Raw genomic sequence first — 26,436 nt, forward strand, 5'->3', positions numbered from 1 at the left:
TGAGACCCTATATCTACTATTAAAAGAATAAAAAGGCCGGGCGTGGTGGCTCCACGCCTGTAATCCCAGCACTTTGGGAGGCCGAGGCGGGTGGATCACGAGGTCAGGAGACCGAGACCATCCTGTCTAACACGGTGAAACCCCGTCTCTACTAAAAATACAAAAAATTAGCCGGGTGCGGTGGCGGGCGCCTGTAGTCCCAGCTACTCGGGAGGCTGAGGCAGAAGAATGGTGCGAACACAGGAGGCGGAGCTTGCGGTAAGCCGAGATCGCGCCACTGCAACCCGGCCTGGGCGAAAGAGCGAGACTCCGTCTCAAAAAAAAAAAAAAAAAAAAAAAAAAAGAGTAAAAAAAGAAGCAGCCTCAACGTCTCTCTGACCTGCCCCCTTCCTATCTCTCTGATCTTCTGTCTCTCCTCCTAAAGTGCAGGATGAGACCATTCTCTGAAGTTCCCTTATCGTAGAAATTGGGCCCCTGAAGAGGAACATAATTATCTTCAATCCCTTCCCTGAAATTTCTTTTTCTTTTGTTCTTTTTTTTTTTTTTTTTTTTGAGACAGGGTCTTGCTCTGACACCCAGGCTAGAGTGCAGTGCTGTGATCACTGCCCACTGCAGCCCCAGCCTCCCAGGCTCAAGTAATCCTCTCACCTTAGCCTCCTGAGTAGCTGGTACTATGGGCACATGCCACCACACCTGGCTAATTTTTAAATTTTTTGTAGAGGCAGGGTTTCACCATGTTCCCCAGGCTGGTCTCAAACTCCTGAGCTCAAGCGATCTGCCCACCTCAGCCTACCAAAGTGCTGGGATTTCAGGTGTGAGCCACCGCACCTGGTTTGAAATTTCATTAATCAAAGAAGATTAAAACTCATATCACAGAGGAAGAGACTGTGCCACACCTAGAGCCCAGAAAAATTGTCCTAAACTATTGTTTGTTCTCCAGTCCCATTCAATCCCCAAAGAAAACTATTTACTCACCATTCTCTGAGCACTGGGTCCATTCTTTTCCCCTGAAAATCATTTTCTCCTGCACCTCCCATCTCCCCTTCCCCTATGAAGAAGGGCCTATAAGCACCTGCACCCTGTTGGGTCATTGGGCAATCATTCTCTTGTGATTCCCCCATGCTATGCATGTTAAAATAAATTTTGTATGCATTTTTCTCTTATTAATCTGCCTATTGCCAGTTCATTTTCAGCAAACCTTCAGAGGATGAAGTAGGGGCTTTTTCTCTTTTTCACTACAGGGTTGCTCTTCCTCTTCTCTGGTTTCCCTAGGCATGGGTTCATGACAGCTGAGTCTGATGACTGTACCAAGTATCTGCTTGTGGATGTTAGGGACAGCACAAATGGCACACGACTAGAGTGCAGCTTGATCGAGCCCCAGCTCCTCAGAGCATGGACAACAAACCCCCAGGGGTGAAGTAAACTTTTTTTTTTGAGTTGGAGTTGACTCACTCTGCCGCCCAGGCTGGAGTGCAGTGGAGTTATCTTGGCTCTGGTCTCGAACTACTGACCTCAAGTGATCTGGTCGCCTCAGTCTCCCAATGTGCTGGGATTACAGGCGTGAGACACTGTGCCCAGCCATATTTTGATTTTTTGATAGGCAAAGCCAGAATCAGTCAGGGCCATGAAAGATAGGGACATGGGAGGAAAGGTCTAACCACTTAGCTCTGGGGTGAGCAATACTCCTTCTGACATCCCCTCTTTCATCCCCTACTTCATCCTACAGGTCCCAGGATGATTCCAGAAAGGAGGAAGACAAAGAAGAAAAGGATTCTGTCATGCTGCTGGGAAAAAGACAAATGGCAGAGTGCTCAGGGCTAGGAGAGGCCTGCTAGAATTTGTAGCTGTCACTGCTTCCCTGTTCTGTGTGGAAGGGTCCTGGGGCCGTGAACCGGTCGCTCAGAGGCTTCATCAGCTCCACTCCTTGCCCTTGACTAATAGAGGACCACATGGTTCTCCAGCTCTTTGCCTGTCATCTCCACCAAGCTCCAGGCATCCTCATCCCGCTCTGAGCCCGGCTGGTAGTTGCTGTCCATGTCCCAGGCAAAAACACGTCCATCACTGATCACAGTTTACCCTACAGAGGCCCAAAGCCACTGAGGAGACTGAGAAGATGGTACCAGCCTGGAGATGAGGGTGGGCATGTTCTTCTCCTTAGCACCCATGAAGGCCCACCGTCTATATTCAGCCTGGCCCAGGCTGCATGCTTTTCCTTCTGAATCCCCGAAGACTGTATGGTGCTGGCCACCAGAGAAGCCTACCTGGACTTGGTAGAGTTCTTTTTTTTTTTTCTTTCTTTTTTTTTTTTAGACGCAATCTTGCTCTGTCACCCAAGCTGGAGTGCAGTGGCATGGTCTCGGCTCACTGCAAGCTCCGTCTCCCTGGTTAACGCCATTCTCCTGCCTCAGCCTCCCGAGTAGCTGGGACTACAGGTGCCCACCACCACGCCCAGGTAATTTTTTTTGTGTTTTTAGTAGAGACGGGGTTTCACCTTGTTAGCCAGGATGGTCTCAATCTCCTGACCTTGTGATCCGCCCACCTCAGCCTCCCAAAGTGCTGAGATTACAGGCGTGAGCCACTGCGCCTGGCCTGGACTTGGTAGAGTTCTTGAAGGGTCCCAGGTTCTGGGGTATGAAGCAAGATTCTGTGCCTGGGGTTCCAAGCTGATGGTTGTTGAAGAGGCCAAAGTCATATTCTGTGTATGTGCCCTTTATAGGGGATGGAACGGTGAGGCAGGTGCTACAGAAGGGCATCAGGTCCCAGCTTCCCCTGAATTTCAGCATCATATCTGCGGGACCAGGAATCATGCCCTGTCGGCCATCACGGTTGGCACATAATTCAAGCACAAGGCCCAGATGGCCTTGTTCCCACAGCACAAGGTATCTAGGTCACTGTCAGCTGTCAGCATCACCAAGTGGCCATTTCCTGAGGCCACCTTCACCGTGGGCATGTCCAGCTGCACTTGCACAATCATCATGCTCTTCTTCATGGGATCTAACAGCCTGATCACACTGTAATTGTTTTGGAAGCAGCCTCAGAGGAAGACACGGCCATCTTCTGTGAGGACCACTATATGACTGTCTCCTGCTGACACCTGTATCAACTTCTCTTGCAGTTCCACTTTCCCGGGGACCATCTCTGAGACCTCCACTGATGCGTCCCTTCCCACGGCACCCTCCTCATTGCAGCCGAAGCACTAGACCTGGCCATTTTGCTTAGACATAATATGGTGTGCCTGTCCCCAGCCTCAGCCTACACAGCATCCTCTTGAACCAGCACCAGTGCTGGCTACTTTTTCTTTTGAATGTTTGTTATGCAAATTGGGTCATTCTTGTGATACCCAACTAAATCAAAGTAGAAAGGACAGGTTGGAAAAGCATCAGGGCACATAGCACTGATCCAATAACTGAATTCTCCACAAGCCCAGCTGCTGCAATGGCCTGCTATAGGTAAGATCAGTTTTACCCAGTAGCTGCTGAAATGCCCTGCTGTGACTCTACGACTAGCTTTACCGACTACTGTCACTCACCAATCGGAGCTTGCCAGCTCCCAAAATCTTCTCCAGTGCCAACGAGCTTTCTTTCAAAACCATATGTAATATTTCCCATTCTAATAAAACTCCTAACCTTCTCTTTGTCCTTCGGACACACTGAAGACCACCCCATCTGTGTGTGTGCACCAAATTGCAATTCTGTGATTCCTAAGGAGAAACATTACATTTAGAGATTTGTCTTTATATTTTTATTTTGACTTTGACGCTCCCTGTCACACTCTCACCCAGCTCCAGTGAGCCTACATTGCCCTGGCCCACTGTCAGCACCAAGCCTGGTTCAGTTTTATGGGACCTCTGTGAGACTGAGGGATGAAGAAGGTGGCCCCGTCAGGTTTTCTGGTCAGGAGGGCTCAGCTGTTGGGGGAGCTAAAAGCATGGCAGGAGGCAGTGGATCTCACTGTCTGGGTACAAGTGTCCTTCACCTTCTTGCTTTTGGGGATGAAATCTTCTGGGAGTGATCTTCTCTTAGTTGTGTACTTGGGTGAAATATTCCTGTCCTCAGCACAGGTTGACCTCAAGGAACACCAGTGCTCACCAGCAGGGCCACCAAATACCCAGAACACATCCTCTGCAGGCCTCGTCCCAACCCTGAATGAGATGAGAAAGGGCATTTATAAGTTCTTAAGTGTTTTCTTTTCTTTCTTTTTCTTTCTTTTTTTTTTTTTTTTTTTTGAGAGGGATTCTCATTCTATTGCCCAGGCTGGACTGAAGTGCCGCGATCTTGGCTCACTGCAACCTCTGCCTCCCGGGTTCAAGCAATTCTCCTGTCTCAGCCTCCCTAGTAGCTGGGACTACAGGTACCTGCCACCACACCTGGCTAATTTTTGTATTTTTAGTAGAGATGGGATTTCACCTTGCTGGTCAGGCTGGTCTCAAACTCCTGACCTCAGGTGATCCACCTCCCTCAGCCTCCCAAAGTGCTGGGATAACAGGCGTGAGCCACCGTGCCTGGCCTCTTTTCTTTTCTTTTTTTTTTTTTTTTTGAGACAGAGTCTCGCTCTGTCACCCAGGCTGGAGTGCTGTGGTGTGATCTTGGCTCACTGCAAGCTCTGCTTCCTGGGTTCACGCCATTCTCCTGCCACAGCCTCCCAAGTAGCTGGGACTACAGGTGCCTGCCCCCACTCCTGGCTAATTTTTTTTTGTATTTTTAGTAGGGTCAGGGTTTCACCATGTTAGCCAGGATGGTCTCAATCTCCTGACCTTGTGATCCACGCACCTCGGCCTCCCAAAGTGCTGGGATTACAGGCGTGAGCCACCACGCCCAGCCCTTTTCTTTCTTTTTTTTTTTAAATTGAGACAGGGTCTTGCTCTGTCACCCAGGAGAGAGTGCAGTGGCACGAACATGGCTCACTGCAGCCTCAATCTCCCTGGCTCAAGCAATCCTCCCACCTCAGCCTCCTGAGTAGCTGGAACTACAGACATGCACCACCACACTTGGCTAATTTTTGTATTTTTTGTAAAGATGGGGTTTTACTATGTTGCCCAGGCTGGTCTTGGACTCCTGGGCTCAAAGGATCCTCCTGCCTCAGCCTCCTAAAGTGCTGGGATCACAAGTGGGAGCCACTGTGCCCAGTTCTTAAAGGTTTTCCTACTTAAGCTTTCTAAGTCTTAAAAATGCCTGCGACTACTGAGTACTCTCCCTCTCCTATCCATGCCCAGCTTGGCAAAGGTTAGTTCTACTTAAATAAACACATTTACACTGTTACAGTTTCTTTTTATTTGCTTTTTGAATAAGTTTGGATTGTTGTATGCTATCTGGAGACAAGCTGGCAATATATATCATCAGGGGTCAAATGTTCTCCTAAATTCACTGACTTCTTTTTCCTTTTATTCTTTTCTTAAAGTTAAATTTCTTTTTATTTTTTAAAATTAATTTTTCTAGAGACAGGGTCTCACTGTGTTGCCCTCTTCCCTGACAAGAGGTATCAATAAACAAAGTAGATACAAATCCCTGTCCTCAAGGAGCTTACATTCTAATGCCTCTAAGGGTAACATATATAAGGTCAAGCCTCTCATATGACACCTCATGCTAGTAAGGTTTTGAATTTACAAACGTTTGACTGCAGAATGCACTGAAACGTAGGGAGAGCTTGAAAGCTTCTCAGGGGTGTTTAGTGCAACCTAGATACCAATGTGAACCACAAGAAACATTGAAGTGGAAGCTGTTACTTTGTGTATAACACGCTATTTTCACCATAAGTGTTTTCTAGAGGTTAAGTTTTTGTTTTTTTTTAAAGCATCTTTACGATGATATTATAGGAAGTATATGAGAACAATACGAATGGCCACCTCTACCCACTGCCCACACACCTCAATCCAATGTGGTTTTTTTGTTTTTGTTTTTGTTTTTTGAGACAGAGTCTCGCTCTGTGCCCAGGCTGCAGTGCAGTGGTGCAATCTCAGCTCGCTGCAACCTCTGCCTCCTGGGCTTAAGCTATTCTCCAGCCTTAGCCTCCTGAGTAGCTGTAACTACAGGTACACGCCACCATGCCTGGCTACTTTTTGTATTTTTAGTGGAGATGGGGTTTCACCATGTTGGCCAGGCTGGTCTTGAATTCCTGACCTCAGGTGATCTGCCTACCTCTGCCTCCCAAAGTGCTGGGATTATAAGCATGAGCCACGGCGCTCGGCCTCAATCCAATCTGGAATCAGGGAAATAGGACTTACTGCCCTGAAGAGTCAAACTCTGTACTGAATAAGGGAGATATGAAAAGTCAGTAGATGCTGCTAAGTAGGCTTTTTAATTGCATGGACACAACTAAAGAATGAATGTGTGAATCAGAAGGAAAGGGACTTTGATCAGCAATGGCAGTGAGGGAAAGAAAAGTGAAAGAAGTAAATGTTTGCTGTTTGGTGGAAGGAGAGGTGTCAGGCACAGTTTCAATCCTCAAGGCAGGTGTTGCCAAGGAAGTTTTAGAACATCCTTTGTGGATTGGCTTTTGGAAATGGTTCAGTACCGAAAAATATTTGCTGCTATTGAAAGATAAACTTAGGTACATTAAAATTTTAGAGAGTTTAGAGTATAAAGTTATAGTTAGTAGGAGGAAGAACAAGTTCTGGGTTCTATTGCACAGTAGGGTGACTACAGTCAATGACAATATACTTCAAAATAGTTGGAAGATGGTCAGGTGCAGTGGCTCACACTTGAAATCCCAGCACTTTGGGAGGCCGAGGTGAGCAGATCACTTGAGGTCAGGAGTTCGAGACCAGCCTGGCCAACATGGTGAAACCTGTCTCTACTAAAAATACAAAAATTAGCTGGGTGTGGTGGCACATGTCTGTAGTCCCAGCTACTCAGGAGGCTGAGACAGGAGAATCACTTGAGTAGCTGGGACTACAGACAGGGTTTCACCATGTTGGCCAGGCTGGTCTCAAACTCCTGGCCTCAAATGATCCACCCTCCTTGGCCTCCCAAAGTGCTGGGATTACAGGTGTGAGTTATAGTGCCTACCCAGCTATTTTAAAATATACAAAAAATTATTATTGACTGTAGTTACCCTGCTGTGCTATCAAATACTAGATCTTATTAATTCTATCTATTATTTTGTACCCGTTAATCATCCCCACTTTATCCACCCTTCTCCCCACTACCCTTCCCAGCCTCCAGTAACCATTATTCTACTCTCTCACTCAATGAGTTTGTTTTAATTTTTAACTCCCACATATGTAAAATTTGTCTTTGTGTGCCTGGTTTACTTCACTTAACATGTTGTTGCAAATTACAGGATCTCTTTTTTATGGCTGAATAATATTTCATTGTGTATATGTACCACATTTTTTTTATCTATTCATCCACTCATGGACACTGAGGCTGATTCATGGGAGTGCAGGTATCTCTTTGATATACTGGTTTTTTTTCTTTGGGATATATACCCAGCAGTGGGATTGCTGGGTCATATGGTAGCTCCATCTTCAGTTTTTTGAGGAAGCTTCATACTGTCCTCCACAGTGGCTGTCCTAATTTCCATTCCCACCAACAGTGTACAAGGGTTCCCTTTTCTCCACATCCTCACCAGCATTTATTATTGCCTGCCTTTTGGATAAAAGCTGTTTTAACTGAAGTGAGATGATACCTCATTGTAGTTTTGACTTGCATTTCTCTGATGATAAATGATGAGCATTTTTTATATACCCACTGACTATTTGTAATGCCTTTTGAGAAAGGTCTATTCAGATCTTTTGCTCATTTTAAAATAAGATTATTAGATTTTTTCTATTGAGTTGTCTGAGCTCCTTATATATTTTGGTTATTAATCCTTTGTCAGACGTGTAGTTTGCAAATATTTTCTCTCATTTGGTGGGTTGTTTAGAAGAGAAGGTTTTGAATATTCTCACCGCAAATGAATGACAAGTGTTTGAAGTAATGAATATGTTATTTATCTTGATTTGATCATTACACAATGTATATATGTATCAAAACATTGCACTGTATCCTATAAATATGTACAATAAAGTGCCAATTAAAAACAAAATAAAACTTCTTTTTTTTTTTTTTTTGAGACAGAGTTTCGCTCTTGTCGCCCAGGCTGGAGTGCAATGGTGCAATCTTGGCTCACTGCAGCCTCCGCCTCCTGGGTTCAAGCAATTCTCCTGCCTCAGCCTCCCGAATAGCTGGGATTATAGGCGCCCATCACCATGTCTAGCTAATTTTTGTATTTTTAGTGGAGATGGGTTTCACCATGTTGGCCAGGTTGGTCTTGAACTCCTGACCTCAAGTGATCTGCCCACCTTAGCCTCCCAAAATGCTGGGATTACAGGTGTGAGCCACTGTGCCCAGCCAAAATAAAACTTGTTAAAATTGTTTTTTTTTTATTTTTGAGACAGAATCTCGCTCTGTTGCCCAGGCTGGAGTGCAATGGCATGATCTTGGCTCACTGCAACCTCCACTCCCAGGTTCATGCCATTCTCCTGCCTCAGCCTCCCAAGTAGCTGGGACTACAGGCACCCGCTACCACGCCCGGCTAATTTTTATTGTATTTTTAGTAGAGACGGGGTTTCACTGTGTTAGCCAGGATGGTCTCAATCTCCTGACCTCGTGATCCACCCGCCTCAGCCTCCCAAAGTGCTGGGATTACAGGCGTGAGCCACCGTGCCCAGCCCTAAAATTGTTTGAAGATTTTATTTGAGCAGATAGCAATGCATGAATTGGGTAGCACCAGATTGCATGTGGTTCAAAGGTGCCACCAAAGTGGGATCAGGGAGGAAGACTTTTATGAGGTGAAGGCAGAAGCAAGGCAGATAAAACATTTCATTGGCTGAAGTGAACAAGCCTTATTTGGATCATTCTGATGGAAAGTTCCTAAGCTAAAGGCTAGTTGGTAGTTTCTGATTGGTTAAGCTTAAGTTTCATTTTACTATTTATACTGATCAGGATTTCAGTTTGTTTCTGTAGGAACCCAGGGTGCTGGAGCCACCTCAGCCTAATGGCCTCCAATTAATAGTTTTAACACCTCCTGTGTGAATATTCACCAAAATGTCCACCCACAGGGGAGGCTCTTAGTAATGAGGTTGAAAAGATGCCAGACACTGGATTCTAATCCAGATTCTACATTTACCAGCTGTGTGGTCTTCGGCAAATGGATTTAGTAACTCTGTGCTTATGCATCTAAAATGCAGATAATATTAATACCTTCTCATAAGGTTTTAGTGAGGATGATATGAGGAAATAAATATAAAGCCCTTAGAACAGCATCCAATACATGGTTAGTGCTATAAGTATTTGCTATTATTAATAGTAATGTATGTCAGGTACTGTTTAGTGGAGCTTACACTCTCACTGTGAGGGGATGTTGGGAGACAGCCAACAAACAATCATAGTGATTAAATTGTATAGTATGTAAGACTATACATACTTGCATATGTAAAGTATGTAAGGGGACTGGTAAAGGTAAAGGAGACTGGAGTGAGAACTGCTCACAGTTTCCCATCTACATTAACATTCTCTTATCACTGGGCTGTCTTCACTAACATAGCTTTTCTATTCTGTCTTCATCAATATAATTTTCCTACTCCAGGAAACTCTTGCCCAAGAGATACAATTGCATGTAACCTTATCATTTCTTCCAGGAACTTCCCAAAATACCCACTAAAATGAATGGTTTGATCAAAGACTGTTGACTCATCTCAAATGCTGGTTCATCTCAAACCTTCACCTTGCTCTGTCTACCAACTCTAAATTATATCATAATTTTATGCAACCCTAAGCAAGCCCCCACAATGAAAGATCTGCCTTAAACCTGACTCACATACCTCATAAACATCCCAACTTCACCGCCTGTGGGCTCCAAGACTGTCAAGGTAGTGCACACTCTTTCTGTCTTATTGTAGTATGAATGTAGTCAGCTTTGTCTTATCAATAGGTTGTTTCTGTGATAGTTTTTGAAAGCCAGCATTTGACAGGGATACTTTGCAGTTTTAAGTATAATCATCAAAGAAGGCCTTGACAGAGTTCAGGACATGCTACCCCAAAGTTTGACACTTTGGCATTTGAGAAAATAACAGAAGCAGAAAGGTCCCTCTGCCCTCCTCCCACTGTTCTCCCCTGAAACAGGCCATAGAAGAACTGTTTGATCTTCCTCTAAAGCAGGTCATAAGGCCCTCATTCTAGAAGGGTCCTCCCTATACCCAGAGGAAATGAATGAAGACACAGAGAAAAATCTGAACAAATAGGCCTTGCTAAGTTCCTCCCAGTTAATTACCATATCCCTTTGCTCTCCAATCATATTTCTGCATGACCCTCTACAAAAATACAGTTTTCCCTGTTTCCCTAAGTCTTTATTTCTGAAGTCTCCCATGCCATGTTAAACTTACATTAAGTATATTTGTATGCTTCCCCTGTTGGTCTGCTTTTGTTATAGGGGTCTTTGTGATGGGAGAACTTTGTGATGGGTGAGAAAATGTTACTTTTTCTCCCTTACAGCCTCCTTAAGAATGTGGTATTTGGACAAAGACTCAAAGATAGTGAATTCACCCTAGGTATTTGTAGGGGAGGGTGTTCCAGGAAGAGAGAATAGCCAGAGCAAAGGCTCAAATGGGGCCAAGGCCTGTCTTGATTGTAGCAGAGTGAACAACGCAAGAGTCCTGAGACATGAGGTCTGAGCTTCTGTGTGAGCCTGGATGTGTGTATATGTGGAGAAGCTATTCATGTAGGGTCTTGCAGCCAAGAATATGTTTATATATGTTTCCCTAAAATTATGCCTGATAACAATTTTCTCTTTCAGGAGATTACTTAGATCCAAACCATCCTAGTTTTCATTTCTCTTGGCATTTTGTCCAGCTTCCTGCAAGCTGCAGCTCCTCAGAATTTCCCCACCACTACTACCTTATTTTCTTCACACATTTAGCTCAGTCCTGTCTCCAAGAGCATCACAGCTCTGTCATTTGAAAACACTTAGTGAGTTTGGTAGAAAACTAGGAATTAATACTATCACAGAAGCTGAAAAGTAGTTTCAGTACAAAGAAAATGGTTACAGTCAAGTCCCTTGTAGGGCTGTGTCAGGCAAGCATAGTGTCCTTTGGTTACAGAAGAACTAACAAGTTACATTTCTATTTGACAGGGAGCATTTCATTAACTTTAAAGAAATGAGGGCCTGTGGAGCAAAAGATGGAAACCAGCAAGCCATATTGTCTAGAATTAAATGGTTAAAACAGAGAAAATAACCACGAAATGAAAGAAGACTGGGCATCAATTGAAAAGACAGAAAGTCTAAAGGTTTTTTTTAAATAGGTAACTTAAATGTAGTTAAATATGGTTAAATATTACATATTAAATATGGAACAGAACAACACTGATGACTGACAGTTTGGCTGGTTCTAATAAAAAGATCTTAGTCTAGTTTAATAATTAAAATCTTATTTTGACTGATATGTTCATTACCGGTTCAGTGAAATTTTAAAAGGGTCACTTTCATCTCCAAATACGCTGACCTGGAACATATCTGATCTGGGTAATATAAGACTCATCCCAGAAAGTTCAATGGTAAGAAGGTTAAAAAAACATTCTAGCAATTAACTGTCAGAAAGTTTCACAAAGGCCTCTGGGCAGAAAATCTAATTATATCAGATAAAAATGCAATGCTATCAAGAAGAAAAAAACAATGTTGATCATATAGACTGAATATTTGTGTCCCACCAACGTTCATATGTTGAATTCTAATCCTCAATGTGATGGTACTAGGAGGTGGGGTCTTTGGGAGGTTATGAGGTCATGAGCAGAGTCCTTATGAATGAGATCCTTGTTCTTATTAAAGATACCCAAGAGAGATCCCTGCCCCTTCTGCCATGTGAGGACACAGCAAGAAGATGTTTATATAGAAACCAGGAAGTGGGCCTCACCAGACACCGAATCTGCCAATGCCTTGATCTTAGACTTTCCAGACTCCAGAAATAAATTTCTGTTGTTTAGAAGTCACTCAATCTATGGCACCCTGTTACAGCAGTCCACGTGGACTAAGACACTTGATATATCATATATATCATATCATATGTATCATATAATCTTTGGAAATATAACTAAAGAAATTCCTCTTGTTTCAAAAGAACAGAAAGCAGACAGGTGGTTTATAAATACTCTATAAAACACAAGAACACCGTGAGGAAATGTGATACATCTTAGTAGAGGCCAAACATGGAGGTGGTCTCCTTGAGAAAATATCCCCTGCATGTTCCAGACAGACCGAATGGCCAACCCTGTGTCTCATGGGTGGCCCTCTGGAAGCACAGTCCACATTACACTGACATTACCTATTTATGTGCTTGTGTCCCTAGTCAGAGTGTAAAGTCAAGGTCAGAGCCTGTGTCTTACTCATTTCCCAGCATCTAGCCCAGTGCCTGACCCATGATAGGTATCCTGCAATGGGAGGGGAGCTGAAGTGAGTGATACTGACAGAGGTTAGTTAGGGGAGGTCTTGTACTTCTCTTGAATCTTTAACCTACCTTCTTATTGACCACAAATTAGAAGCATTTATGTAAAAAAGAAACTTCCAACCATTATATTCATGTTTTTCTTTCAGCTCACTTGTGGGCAAGTATTTCTAACGTAGAAACCTAAAAAACTTGAGGCATTCTAATACCTGTTAAACGTACAACTACAGACCAACTGATTTGCTATATATTTTTTTGCAGTCTACTTGAGGTGTCTACATAATGAGCAGAATGGGCTCCCAAACACTGGACAGTAAAATAATTAAGAGCTGGTCTATGGTATGTATATATGTATGTATGTATTTATTCTGAGACAGAGTCTCGCTCTGTCACCCAGGGTGGACAGCAGTGGTGTGGTCTTGGCTCACTGCAACCTCCAACTCCCAGGCTCAAGTGATTTTCACACCTCAGCCTCCCGAGTAGCTGGGCCTACAGGTGTGCACCACCACATCCGGTTATTTTTGTAATTTTTGGTAGAGATGGGAGTTTCGCTATGTTGGGCAGGCTGGTCCCGAACTCCTGGCTGCAAGTGATCTGCCCACCTCAGCCTCCCAAGTGCTGGGATTAAGGCATGAGCCACTGCACCCGGCCTATGAGTCTTTACTGAGGGCCTGCTCTGTGCGGTTTTCAGTACTAGGTATAATATGACAAGATAAAGTCCCTGACCTTCATGAACTCACACTCCAGAAAATAAATGAAGAAAATTTCAGATAATACGAGCTGTGAAGAGAAAAAGGAGTGACTTGAAGGAAGAGGTATGACAGGGAAAAACTCTTGAGGAGTTGATGTTTGGCTGTGACCCAAGTGAAGAGGAGGCAGCCACATGATGACTCGCAGGAAGACCATTCTAAGAAGAAGGCCCAATAATTTGAAAGCTCCTGGAGAATTTGACAGATAGAAGGAGGCCAGTGTTGCTGGAGACTGGTGGATGAGCAGAAGAGTGTGGGTGAGGACTGAGCAAAGAAGGCAGGGTCAAACCATAAATCATGCTAGGGGCTGGGTTATTACCTAACACATAATTGGAAGCTTTTGGAGGAATAGCAATGTGATTAAGTAAAATTTTTGTTTGTTTCTTTTGAGACAGGGTCTTGCTCTGTCACCCAGGCTGGAGTGCAGTGGCGCGATCATGGCTCACTGCAGTCTCAACCTCCTGGGCTCAAGCAATCCTCCCACCTTGCCCTCCCAAAGTGCTGGGATTATAGGTGTGAGCCACTGTGCCTGGCCTAGCAAATGTTTTTAAAATATCACTCAGACCGCCATCTGAAAAGGGGCTGCTGGGATGGCAAGAATGAATGCAGGAAGAGAGGACTCCAGGAGGGTGGGTTCCCTGAAGCCTAGAGAAGAAAGGACTTCCAGAAGGATGGAGTGGTCAACTTGCCAAATCCCACAGATAGGTAAGGTAAGGACAGAGAATGGACCATTGGCTTTGGCAAGATATAGGTAGGTCACTGATGACCTCAGTAGGAGCTGTTTAGTAGAGGGATGCCATGGAAAGTCTCGTAAGAGTGGACTGAGGATGTGAATAAATCAACTACAGTCAACTCTTTTGAGATAGAGTCCAGTTTCATGCCTAGACTGAAATTGAAGATTCATAATGAAGAATTCACTTTTATCAAGCATTGACAGGAGTTAGACACATCTCAAACCATATTTTAAAATACAGCCAGATTACAATGTTACCTGATTCTGAGACTGCCTGTAACTTGATTCATAATAGTGACAGACAGCACTTGGACTAGGACACTAGAGCTGCTGAGAAGGAAAATTGCACCCAGCTTCTTTGCTTCCTGCAAAGATGCACCAGGATCAGAGAAGAAAAGACCAAGTTCTATACTTACCTGGCAGGGGAGATACCATGAACACAAAGATGGTTTTCCCAGGGTGAGTCTCATCCATTGCCCTCCGGATGTGCTGACCCCTGCGATTTCCCCAAATGTGGGAAAGTCGACTGCATAATTCGTGTTAATGGGGGACTATGTTCACGCTTTCCGCCGGAAAAAAAAAAAAGAAGAAAAGAAAAAAAAAAAAGAAAAGACAAGACAAGACCAAGTTCTGAGAGTGCTTGAAGAAGCGGTACTAGGAGAAGACTGCACTGCCCTAAAACCTTTGACCAGAGATTCTGGGAAGGCTTGGACAGTGACAGGCATGCTGGACCCTGCAGCTGTTGACAAGGGAGAAATCTTAATTATATTGGGTGAAATTCTCCTATAGAGAAAAGAAGATAAAACTATATGTTTTTGACCAGAAATGCCCAAGAGAGCTCTGCTACCCTCAAGAATCTATTCTTCCTGAAAATGTGAAGATAATGGCTTAGATCTGGAAACCAAAGATAGTCTCAGATGTGGCTGTGAATTTTAGTGGGTGGGCAATGTGGGGTGGAGTGGGGATAGAGGGCTGTTGTGGAAAAGGCAGCCCAGCCTGCTCAGAGGTGTGTATATAGACCCACATTGCTGGCAAGCAACTCATCTCACTACCACACAATGTTTTTTTGTTTTTTGTTTTTGTTTTTTTTAAGACAGAGTCCACTCTGTTGCCCAGGTTGGAGTGCAGTGGCATGATCTCAGCTCAATGCAACCTCTGCCTGCCGGCTTCAAGCAGTTCTCATGCCTGAACCACCTGAGTAGCTGGGATTATAGGTGTGGAGCACCACACCTGGCTAATTTATTTCTTTTGTATTTTTAGTAGAGATGGGGTTTCACCATGTTGGCCAGGCTGGTCTTGAACTCCTGACCTCAAGTAATCCGCCCACCTCAGCCTCCCAAAGTGCTGGGATTACAGGCGTGAGCCACTGTGGCCAGCCACAAACAATGTGTTTTTGTTTTTGTTTTTGTTTTTCTTTGAAACAGGGTCTCACTGTTGCTCAGACTGGAGTACAGTGGTGCAAACATGGCTCCCTATAGCCTGAACCTCCTGCACTCAAGTGCTTCACCTGCCTCAGCCTCCTGTGTAGCTGGGACCACAGATATACGCCACCATGCCTGGCTAGCTTTTGATTTTTTTGTAGAGATGAGATTTCACTTCATTGCCCAGTCTAGTCTTGAACTTTTGGGCTCAAGCGATCCTCCCACTTTAGTCTCCCAAAGTGCTGAGATTACAGGTGGGAGCTATTGTGCCCAGCCTTTCTGAAGCTGGAAAAAGAAGACCAATGAGCTGTAGAGGGAGAAATTCCACAAGGCATAAAAATATACCAGGCTTATATCATCCAGGGCTGCAGATGAGCCACAGTTGAGGAACCAGGCCATGGAACACAGTGAGGGAATTCGTTCTGCTAAATTAAAGCATCCTTCCTCCAGGATTGTCACCATGAGGGCATGGCCTGGCCAGAGTTGAGACTGTCAAATGGCTCTCAAGATAGTTCTGAGGTCTAATATAGAAGAGGCTAATGAAAAGGGAAGTTGCTCATGAATGCTCACCCACTTACTTTAAAGAGGTAAGTCAACAAGAACACTAGGTGGGATGGAGTGGGGGATGGGATAATTGTTGCTGAATAAAAAAAATTTGCAAAATTGTTAAAATAAAGGCTGGAAAATAATCACCTACAATGGATGTATGACTGCTTATTTAGGTATTCCTCTATTGTCAGACACATAGAATGCTTCCAAACCTTGTTGATGCAGCCATTAGCATGGTTATCATGTTGCTACGGCACAGAGAAGCGGATGCCAGGCAGGACCACCTGGACATGCACTCCGATTGCAGAATGTGAAAATCTCACGCAGATCGAGAAAGATCAGAAAGGGACATTGAAAAATGAAACTATTTTCGTTAGGATTGTGGGCTTATGTGTATTTTGAAAAGTTTAAATTAAAGTTATTATCTATTTAAATGTTCAGTAAATTTTTTAGGCAACTGTTTTGTTTGTTTGTTTGAGACGAAATGTTGCCCTGTTGCCCAGGCTGGAGTGCAGTGGTGTGATCTCAGCTCACCGCAACCTCTGCCTCCAGGGTTCAAGTGATTCTCCTGCCTCTGCCTCCCTGGTAGCTGGGATTACAGGTACCCAACCCCATGTCCAGCTAATTTTTGTGTTTTTAGTAGAGACAGTATTTGGCCATGTTGACCAGGCTCGTCTTGAACTCCTGACCTCAGGTGATCCGCCTGCCTTGGCCTCCCAAAGTGCTGGGATTACAGGTGTGAGCCACGGCACCCGGCCCCAGGCAACTGTTTTAATAATAGTTTTGGTAATGGCAATAGATGAAGTTGTGAGCCGCTGGGCACATGGCAGTGTTAACTCATACTGGTTGCCTTTGTCCACATCTCCAATCCAAACACTGCGCTTTTCCTGAGCCCAGAGAATTGTGGGGCCTGGGACCCTCCTCCACAGGAGAAAGCAGGCACAGTTACCTTTCTTACTTGAGTCTGCTGAGGACTGAAGATCAGCCACGGAGAAGCCCTGGGGTGAGAATCAGACCAAACTCTAGATGCTTGAGGTGGGAAGGCCTGTTGATCCCTGGGGGAGGAGCTGTGCTTGTCCACTCAATAATTCCTTAGAGGTTGCTCTCCCATGCCAAGGAGTGAGGGAGCTAAGCTCTTTCTACCCGCAAGGCCTACAGCCAGTCAGCTGAGGAGACTGGGGAGAAAGAGGCTTCCTCCTTGTGCTCAGGTGGGCTCTGTCAGCTGGGCAGTGGTTGCACAGCTGAACCATGTGGGGAGATAGTAGTGTTCCTTCCACCACTCATGGTACTGCTGCCTGCTATGGTCTGAATGTTTGTATCCCTCCCTGACAAATTCATATGTTGAAACCTAATCCCCAATGCAATTGTTTTAAGAAGTGGGACCTTGGGAGGTGATGGAGCCCTCATGAATGGAATTAGTGCCCTTATAAAAGATGCCAAAGGGAGCTCATTCACCCCTTCTGCCATGTGAAGACACAGATAGAAAATGCCGTCTATTAAGCAGAGAGTGAGCCCTCACCAAACACTGAATCTGTTGACATCTTGATCTTGGAATTCCCAGCCTCTAGAACTGTAAGAAATAAACTGTTATAAGCCATCTAGTTTAGGAGATTTTTTTTTTTTTTTTTTTTTTTTTTTTTGAGACAGAGTCTTGCTCTGTCACCTAGGCTGGAGTGCAGTGGTACAATCGCTACAATCACCTCTCACTGCAGCCCCGACCTCCTAGGCTCAAGTGATCCTCCCACCTCAGCTTCCTGACTAGCTGGGTCTATAGGCATGCTTCACCATGTTTGGCTAATTTTTGTATTTTTTGTAGAGATGGAGTTTTTGCCATGTTGTCCAGGCTGGTCTCCAACTCCTGGGCTCAAGTCATCATCTCGCCTTGGCCTCCCAAAGTGCTGGGATTACAGGTGTGAGTCACCATGTCCTGCCAGGATTTTTGTTACAGTAGCCCAAATGGACTAAGATGCTACCACTGTAAGTTCTCCCCAGGCCTCAGTGAGCCACTGAGGGAAAATAGCAAAGAATACCTAAGGGACCCAATAGCCAGAGAAACGGCAAACAAGCAGAAAGTCGGCAGTCCCCACGAAAGTGGAACTGTTGGAGAAAATAAATGACAACCTGAACCAAAAAATGATAAGAGCATTTACAAGAACTCTAGCAGCCCCTATGTGGGGACAAGACTGACTTTATTTTAACTGCTAATCTGCCTGACTAAGCCTGAGTCCAGGAATGCCTCCAAAATATGTAGTTGATGTATTACTCCTTATGTAGGAACACCTATTCATGGTACATTTCTTCCAAAACAACCTTCATTGCAGAAATCATATGCTGTGACCCCCAAAGTCACCTACATATTCTTTCCAGGGTACTTATGCTTTTTTCCCATGATGTAAGCCCTGGGTCTGAGGCCCTGTGGGGCAGAGCTCTACCTGTTTCTTGGCTGCCCAAGACCACACTTCTCTCTGTAAGTTCCCTTCATAAATCACCCAATGCTGAGAAACTGAATTTGTCTGCCTCATCCTTTGGTTTCTTGGCTCCTTCAACATTGGGGTTCACTTCACATATATGGACCCTTTCATGGAATACCCCCGATCCCCACACAAAAATTTCTGGGAACAAAAATCTTGATTTGTGAGCTAGAAGCATTAGTAAATAATCTAAAAGGGAGGATGATCATTGTTGAGATCTGAAATGGTGGCCTGGAAGTCTAAAAGTGGTAGAAATATATCACAACCCAGAGCAAAAATATAAAAAAAAAAATCATGAAGAAAATGATAAAGGACTCAGATCTAAGAAACTTCCCATGCAAATAATAGGAGTTGCAGAAAAATCAAAAAGAAATATCAAGTAGGGGAAAGAAGACACAATGAGTTCCAGGCAGATTGATCAAAAATAATTTCTGAACTGGAAAAATAAAGGGGAAATCTTATATATTTCTAGGCAGAAAGAAAAAGAAGCAAATGGTTGGATGCGGTGGCTCATGCCTATAATCTTAGCACTTTGGGAGGTCAAGGCGAGTGGATTGCGCGAGCTCAGGAGTTCAAGACCAGCCTGGGCAACACAGTGAAACCCCGTCTCTACTAAAATACAAAAAATTAGTCCAGGCATGGTGGCTCACGCCTGTAATCCCAGCACTTTGGGAGGCTGAGGCGGGCGGATCACAAAGTCAGGAGATCAAGACCATCCTGGCAAACACAGTGAAACCCTGTCTCTACTAAAAATACAAAAACAAAATTAGCCAGTGTGATGGCAGGTGCCTGTAGTCCCAGCTACTCAGGAGACTGAGGCAGGAGAATGGCGTGAACCCGTGAGGCAGAGCTTGCAGTGAGCCAAGATCGCGCCACTGCACTCCAGCCTGGGCAACAGAGCAAGATTCTGTCTCAAAAAATAAAATAAAATAAAATTAGCCAGGTGTGGTGGTGTGCACCTGTAATCCCAGCTACTTGGGAGGCTGACACAGGAGAATCCCTTGAACCCAGGAGGCAGAGGTTGCAGTGAGCAGAGATTGCACCATTGCACTCCAGCCTGGGCAACAGAGCGAGACTCCATCTCAAACAAACAAACCAACAAAAAACAAAAGAAACAAACTAGTATGTGACTGCAATACTGGAAGGAAAAATAATACATTCATGTAACATCCTCAGACTACTGAGAGAAAGTGACTGCAACTCAAGGATTTAACATTCAACCAAAATATTATTCACCTGCCAGGGTAAAAGAAAGATATTTGCCGACAAACAAGAATGCATAGACTCTCTCACTTGCATATGCCACTAAGAGCTCTTGCCAAACAACAAGGTTATTGGAACAGAGATTTAATATGTGGCAGAAGACTTATTTCACATTGACATGTGGTTAAAAGGATAATGATAGAGTACCTAGGAAAGTATAATTTAAACATTAAATAAAATGTCTTGAAAAACAAAAGATGCAATTCATTAGAGGGAAAACCTGCTAATGGCCAGGAACACAAAGGACTAAACTATCTCTTCAAAACGTACGAGCTGGCCTGGCATGGTGGCACACTCCTGTAATCCCAGCACTTTGGGAGGCTGAGGCAGGCGGATCACCTGAGGTCAGGAGTTCAAGACCAGCCTGGCCAACATGGCAAAACTCCATCTCTACTAAAAGTACAAACATTAGCCAGGGGTGGTGGTGCATGCCTGTAATCCCAGCTACTCGGGAGGCTGAGATAGGAGAATCGCTTGAACCCAGGAGGTGGAAGTTGCAGTGAGCCAAGATTTCGCCACTGCACTCCAGCCTGGGCGACAGAGCAAGACTCTGTCACACACACACACACAAAACAACAACAACCTAGGAATTGAGGTATGTTGGATAGATGGGGGAAAGTAAAAGTGATCTAATATTTGCACTAAGTGGGGAACTAAGAGGATTCTGAGGGTCTTTAGGGGAAGAGAATAAACAGTGGGAGAATTAAGCATTTTCCATAAGAGAAAAAGGGTGCTCTCTTGTTTCCATATAACATTATACTAAAGAAATATATAACTATAGGGAAAATAAAAGGTAATCAATGGTGGAATAAAAAATTACAATAAAATCTTCAAGTTAGTGAAGGGAGAAAAGAGAATGAAGAGCAACTTGTCAAAACCATAAAAGCAAAGATAAAGAAAAGAGAAAAATTAAATAAATAGTAAATATGATGACAAAAAGAATAAAACTAAAAGGTCAATTTTACTAAAAATGAGGTAAATTAATTTTTCTATTAACAAATTCTAAAATATTATAACAGAAAACAACCCCCATCTCTATATTATTTATGAGAAAGACATTTAAAATGGGGTAAAAAAGTTTTAAAAACAAAGTGATACACTGAAGTAATACAAATAAAACAACAGAAAGATAGACATTATGTTAGTGTATGACTTACAACATATAAAGGTATTACTACATCATAAACCTGTATGTACCAAACAACATGGAGCTAAATTTAAGGAAAGGAAAGGTGATAAAACATAATGATTTTTAAAATTGTTATTGGGAGATTTTATTTTATGGAAGATTTTCATATACATCTTTCAGAATCAGAAAAACTTAATAGTCTAAAAGTAATTAAAGGCTGGGCATGGTGGCACATGCCTATAATCCCAACACTTTGGTACGCAAAGGCAGTTGAATCACTTGAGGTCAGGAGTTCCAGACCAGTCTGGTCAACATGGTAAAACCTTGTCTCTACTAAAAATACAAAAATTAGCGGGCATAGTGGCACAGGCCTGTAATCCCAGCTACTCGGGAGGTTGAGGCAGGAGAATCGATTGAACCCAGGAGACAGAGGTTGCACACAGCCGAGATCAAGCCACTGCACTCCAGCCTGGACTACAAAGCAAGACTCCATCTTAAAAGAAAAAAAAAGTAAGTAAAGACACTGGGAAATTGAATGATATAGTCAAAAATTTCAAGTTAGTAGATATGGTCTTTGTATCTTTTAAGTAAGGATATGTGTGTGTGTGTGTGTATTATATATATTTTATTTATATATTATATATCATATATATTATATATCATATATCATATATATTATATATATTATATATCATATATCATATATATTATATATATCATATATCTTATATCTTATATGTATTATATATTATATGTATTATATATTATATATTTTATATATATATTTCTTCCCATATGTCCATGGATTATTTATAAAAATTGTTTGGTAATTGGTCTTAAAGAAAAACTTCTAACAAAATTTTAAAATTTTCACAAAGTTTGCAGGACTTAAAGAAAATCTCACGCATGAGGAGCCCCTCTGCCCGGCCAGCCGCCCTGTCCGGGAGGGAGGTGGGGGGGTCAGCCCCCCGCCCGGCCAGCCGCCCCGTCCGGGAGGGAGGTGGGGGGATCAGCCCCCTGCCCGGCCAGCCGCCCCGTCCGGGAGGGAGGTGGGGGGATCAGCCCCCTGCCCGGCCAGCCGCCCTGTCCAGGAGGTGGGGGGGGGCGCCTCTGCCCGGCCGCCCCTACTGGGAAGTGAGGAGCCCCTCTGCCCGGCCAGTCGCTCTGTCTGGGAGGGAGGTGGGGGGGTCAGCCCCCGGCCCGGCCAGCCGCCCCGTCTGGGAGGGAGGTGGGGGGGTTAGCCCCCCGCCTGGCCAGCCGCCCCATCCGGGAGGTGAGGGGCGCCTCTGCCCGGCCGCCCCTTCTGGGAAGTGAGGAGCCCCTCTGCCCGGCCAGCCGCCCCGTCCGGGAGGGAGGTGGGGGGGTCAGCCCCCCGCCCGGCCAGCCGCCCCGTCCGGGAGGGAGGTGGGGGGGTCAGCCCCCCGCCCGGCCAGCCGCCCCGTCCGGGAGGGAGGTGGGGGGTCAGCCCCCCGCCCGGCCAGCCGCCCCGTCCGGGAGGGAGGTGGGGGGGTCAGCCCCCCGCCCGGCCAGCCGCCCCGTCCGGGAGGGAGGTGGGGGGGTCAGCCCCCCGCCCGGCCAGCCGCCCCGTCCGGGAGGGAGGTGGGGGGTCAGCCCCCCGCCCGGCCAGCCGCCCCGTCCGGGAGGGAGGTGGGGGGATCAGCCCCCCGCCCGGCCAGCCGCCCTGTCCGGGAGGTGAGGGGCGCCTCTGCCCGGCCGCCCCTACAGGGAAGTGAGGAGCCCCTCTGTCCGGCCAGCCGCCCCCTCCGGGAGGGAGGTGGGGGGGTCAGCCCCCCGCCGGGCCAGCCGCCCCGTCGGGGAAGTGAGGGGCGCCTCTGCCCGGCCGCCCCTACTGGGAAGTGAGGAGCCCCTCTGCCCGGCCAGCCGCCCTGTCCGGGAGGGAGGTGGGGGGTCAGCCCCCCGCCCGGCCAGCCGCCCCGTCCGGGAGGGAGGTGGGGGGGGTCAGCCCCCCGCCCGGCCAGCCGCCCCGTCCGGGAGGTGAGGGGCGCTTCTGCCCGGCCGCCCCTACTGGGAAATGAGGAGCTCCTCTGCCCGGCCACCACCCCATCTGGGAGGTGTACTCAACAGCTCATTGAGAATGGGCCATGAAGGCAATGGCGGTTTTGTGGAATAGAAAGGGGGGAAAGGTGGGGAAAAGATTGAGAAATCGGATGGTTGCTGTGTCTGTGTAGAAAGAGGTAGACATGGGAGACTTTTCATTTTGTTCTGTACTAAGAAAAATTCTTCTGCCTTGGGATCCTGTTGATCTGTGACCTTACCCCCAACCCTGTGCTCTCTGAAACATGTGCTGTATCCACTCAGGGTTGAATGGATTAAGGGCGGTGCAAGATGTGCTTTGTTAAACAGATGCTTCAAGGCAGCATGTTCGTTAAGAGTCATCACCACTCCTTAATCTCAAGTACCCAGGGACACAAACACTGCGGAAGGCCGCAGGGTCCTCTGCCTAGGAAAACCAGAGAACTTTGTTCACTTGTTTATCTGCTGACCTTCCCTCCACTATTGTCCTGTGACCCTGCCAAATCCCCCTCTGCGAGAAACACCCAAGAATGATCAATAAAAAAGAAAAAAAAAAAAAAAAAAAGAAAATCTCACGCCAAATGTTTAAAAAGCTTAGAGTATAACACAATAAAATTAGAAATAAGTGTAAAAAAGATACACACAAAGACTCAATTACCTATAAATTAACACATTTCTAGGCCAGATGTGATGGCTCATGCCTGTAATTCCAGCATTTTGCCAGGCTGTAGCAGGTGAATTGCTTGAGGCTGGGAGTTTTTAATCAGCCTGAGCAACATAGTGAGACCCTGTCTCTATAAAATTTTTTTTTTTTAAATTAGCCAGGCATGGTGGTGCCTCCCTGTAGTCCTAGCCACTTGGGAGGCTGAGATGGGAGGATCACTTGAGAATAGGAGTTCAAGGTTACAGTGAGCTATAATCATGCCAGCTTGGGTGACAGAGCAAGACTTTTTCTCAAAAAAAAATAAAATAAAATAAAACAAAGAAGAAAAGAAAAAAGGAAACATTTCTAAAAATCTTGGATTAGTGAGAAAATCAAAACAGATTAGACATATGGAATGCAATAAAAAGGAAAATATGCAAAATGGAGGGAATGGAATACAGTAAAAGCTGCATTCTGAAGGAATTCTATTAGTCTTTTTTTTTTTTTTGAGACGGAGTTTTGCTCTTATTGCCCAGGCTAGAGTGGAGTGGCGCAATCTTGGCTCACTGCAACCTCTGCCTTCCATTTCAAGTGATTCTCCCGCCTCAGCCTCCCAAGTCACTGGGGTTACAGGTGCCTGCCAACCACGCCCAGCTAATTGTTTTGTATTTTTAGTAGAGACGAGGTTTCACCACGTTGGTCAGGCTGGTCTCGAACTGCTGACCTCGTGATCCACCTACCTCAGCCTCCCAAAGTGCTGGGATTACAGGCATGAGCCACCGCGCCTGGCTGGAATTCTATTAATATTATTAATATTATTAATTCTCATTAATTTCCAAAGAAGAAAGACTATAATAAAAAACAAACCTGATAGTAATCTTAATAAATTAGAAAAATTCATAAGATATTCTTTTAAAAAGTATGAAGGGGGAATAATAAAAATAAAAGCTGAAAATAATGACATGTAAGTAGAAAAAAGAATAAAAAGAAAAATTTTAAAGTTGATTCTTTGAAAAAATAGTAAGAGAGATAAACTTTTCCCAAGCCAGATTAATTTTTTTAAAAAGGAGAGGAGGAAACAAAAATACAGAATTAAGATGAAAAAGGAGATAATCACAGACTCTTCACTGATGAATGAAATTATAAGCAACTGTAACATTTAATATCATAGAAACTAATGAGAAAACCTAAAGGAAATCACCAGTTAGAAAAATATGTTTCAAATTTGTCCCAAGGAAACATAAAATAACTCGAATAAACTATCAGAGAAGAGACTCAAAAGGTATTCAGAGATCTATCATGTAATAAACTTTTAGGCCAAGCACAGTGGCTCATACCTGTAATCCCAGCACTTTGGGAAGCTGAGGCCAGAAGACTGCGTGAGCCCAGGAATTTGAGACCAGCCTCGGCAACATAGCCAGACCCCATCTCTACCAAAAAATTAGCTGGTTGTGGTAATGTGCGCCTGTAGCCCCAGCTACTCAGGAGGCTGAGGTGGGAGGACTGCTTGAGCCCAGGAGGTCAAGGCTACAGTAAGCCATGGTCATGCCACTGCACTCCAACTTTGGGTGAGAGAGAGATACCCTGTCTCAAAAAATAAAAGGCACTTGGTAAATGCAGCTGGCAGATATAATAAAAAAAAAAATCAAAGTAAACCAGAACATGCTTGGGGAATTCTCCTTGGCACTCCTGGAGCTAGGGTACAGGTACCAACCCTGTGATATTCATCCCACTTGGGTAAGATATAATTCACAAAAGCAGGGGCCCAAGGGGGATTTCCTAATAGGACAATATAAGGGCACTACTTTGATAAATTTCAAGGATAGCAGTAGGAAAAAAAAAGTCAAGGTTTTAGACATAGGCAGAAATTTCAAGGCAGTATTTTTCTGGAGAAGCACTTTTAAGACAGGCAGTGCCAGCTTCTAAAACATACAATCTGTGCACTCACACAGGGACCTGCATTTTCATTTTGTACTCAGCTCTGCATGAGATTGATCCTGAGTATAGGTTAGCACTCATCTTCAAGGCGGGTGTTTTGCTGCCACATACAGGTCAATTTTGACACACTTTAAATGTCCTCAGGTGAATTAAAGAAGCTAATACAAATATGTTGGTGGTCATATTCAAGAATGAGGCTACCTAGTGTGGATGGGTAGACAGGTTTAATGTTTCTAGGCATTGTCATTCTTAGGTATCCTTAGAATAGATGCCCTTAATTTCACAATTAAAAATTTAAAAATAGTTTAAAAATATAGTTACTTCTGAATATTATTTAACCTTAAAAAGAAAGGAAATCTTGTGACATGCTATAACATGCATGAACCTTGAAGACATTATGCTAAGTCAAATAAGCCAGTCACACACAAAGTACTGTATTATTCCACTTATATGGCATATTGAAAGTGAGCAAATTTATAAACAGAAAATAGAATGGTGGTTGCCAGGTACTGGGGAGAGGGGATAATAGGAAGTTATTGTTCAATGTTACAGACCTTCAGTTTTGTGAGATGAAATATTTCTGAAGATTGGTTGCACGGCAATGTAAACATACTTAACACTACCGAACTGCACATTTAAAAACGGTTAAGAGGCCAGGTGTGGTGGCTTATGCCTGTAATCCCAACACCCTGGGAGGCTGAGGCGGGTGGATTGCTTGAGGCTAGGAGTTTGAGACCAGCTTGGGCAACATGGCAAAACGTCTCTACAAAAAACAAAAAAATTAGCTGGCTGTGGTGGTGCGTGCCTGTAGTTCCAGCTACTCAGGAGGGTGAGGTAGGAGGATCACTTGAGCCCAGGAGGCCAAGGTGGCAGTGAGCTGAGATGGTGCCACTGACTGCACTTCAGCCTGGGAGACAGAATGAGACACTGTCTCAAAAACAAACAAACAAACAAACAAACAAAACACACATCCACAAAATGGTTAAGATGGCAAATTCATGTTATGTGTATTATACCACAATTAAAAATAAAAAATGGACAGATAGAAACTTCTGAACAGTATAGTGGGGTGCTTAGGCAGAACATATGAG

At 44.6% G+C, this 26,436-nt stretch overlaps 1 protein-coding gene, 1 non-coding gene and 1 pseudogene across 4 annotated transcripts in view; 1 reads left to right on the forward strand and 2 right to left on the reverse strand.

The window, feature by feature from the left end:
- Positions 1–2,463: 2,463 nt before the first annotated feature.
- Positions 2,464–3,592, reverse strand: LOC104006867 (regulator of chromosome condensation-like; annotated as a pseudogene).
- Positions 3,593–3,748: 156 nt separating this feature from the next.
- ELOVL5 (ELOVL fatty acid elongase 5) overlaps positions 3,749–26,436 on the reverse strand; it is a 140,759-nt gene continuing 118,071 nt past the window's right edge. For all 3 annotated transcript variants that reach the window (XR_002944140.3, XR_010157480.1, XM_024356979.3), the window contains one exon: positions 3,749–4,141. The gene's annotated coding sequence lies outside the window, so the exon portion shown is untranslated. The remainder of the gene's footprint in view (positions 4,142–26,436) is intronic.
- Positions 14,306–14,469, forward strand: LOC112209709 (U1 spliceosomal RNA). The gene has a single exon (XR_002944521.1). It is a non-coding gene; the product is annotated as a U1 spliceosomal RNA (small nuclear RNA).

The sequence above is a fragment of the Pan troglodytes genome, chromosome 5 (assembly GCF_028858775.2).
Source record: "Pan troglodytes isolate AG18354 chromosome 5, NHGRI_mPanTro3-v2.0_pri, whole genome shotgun sequence".
NCBI lineage: Eukaryota > Metazoa > Chordata > Mammalia > Primates > Hominidae > Pan > Pan troglodytes.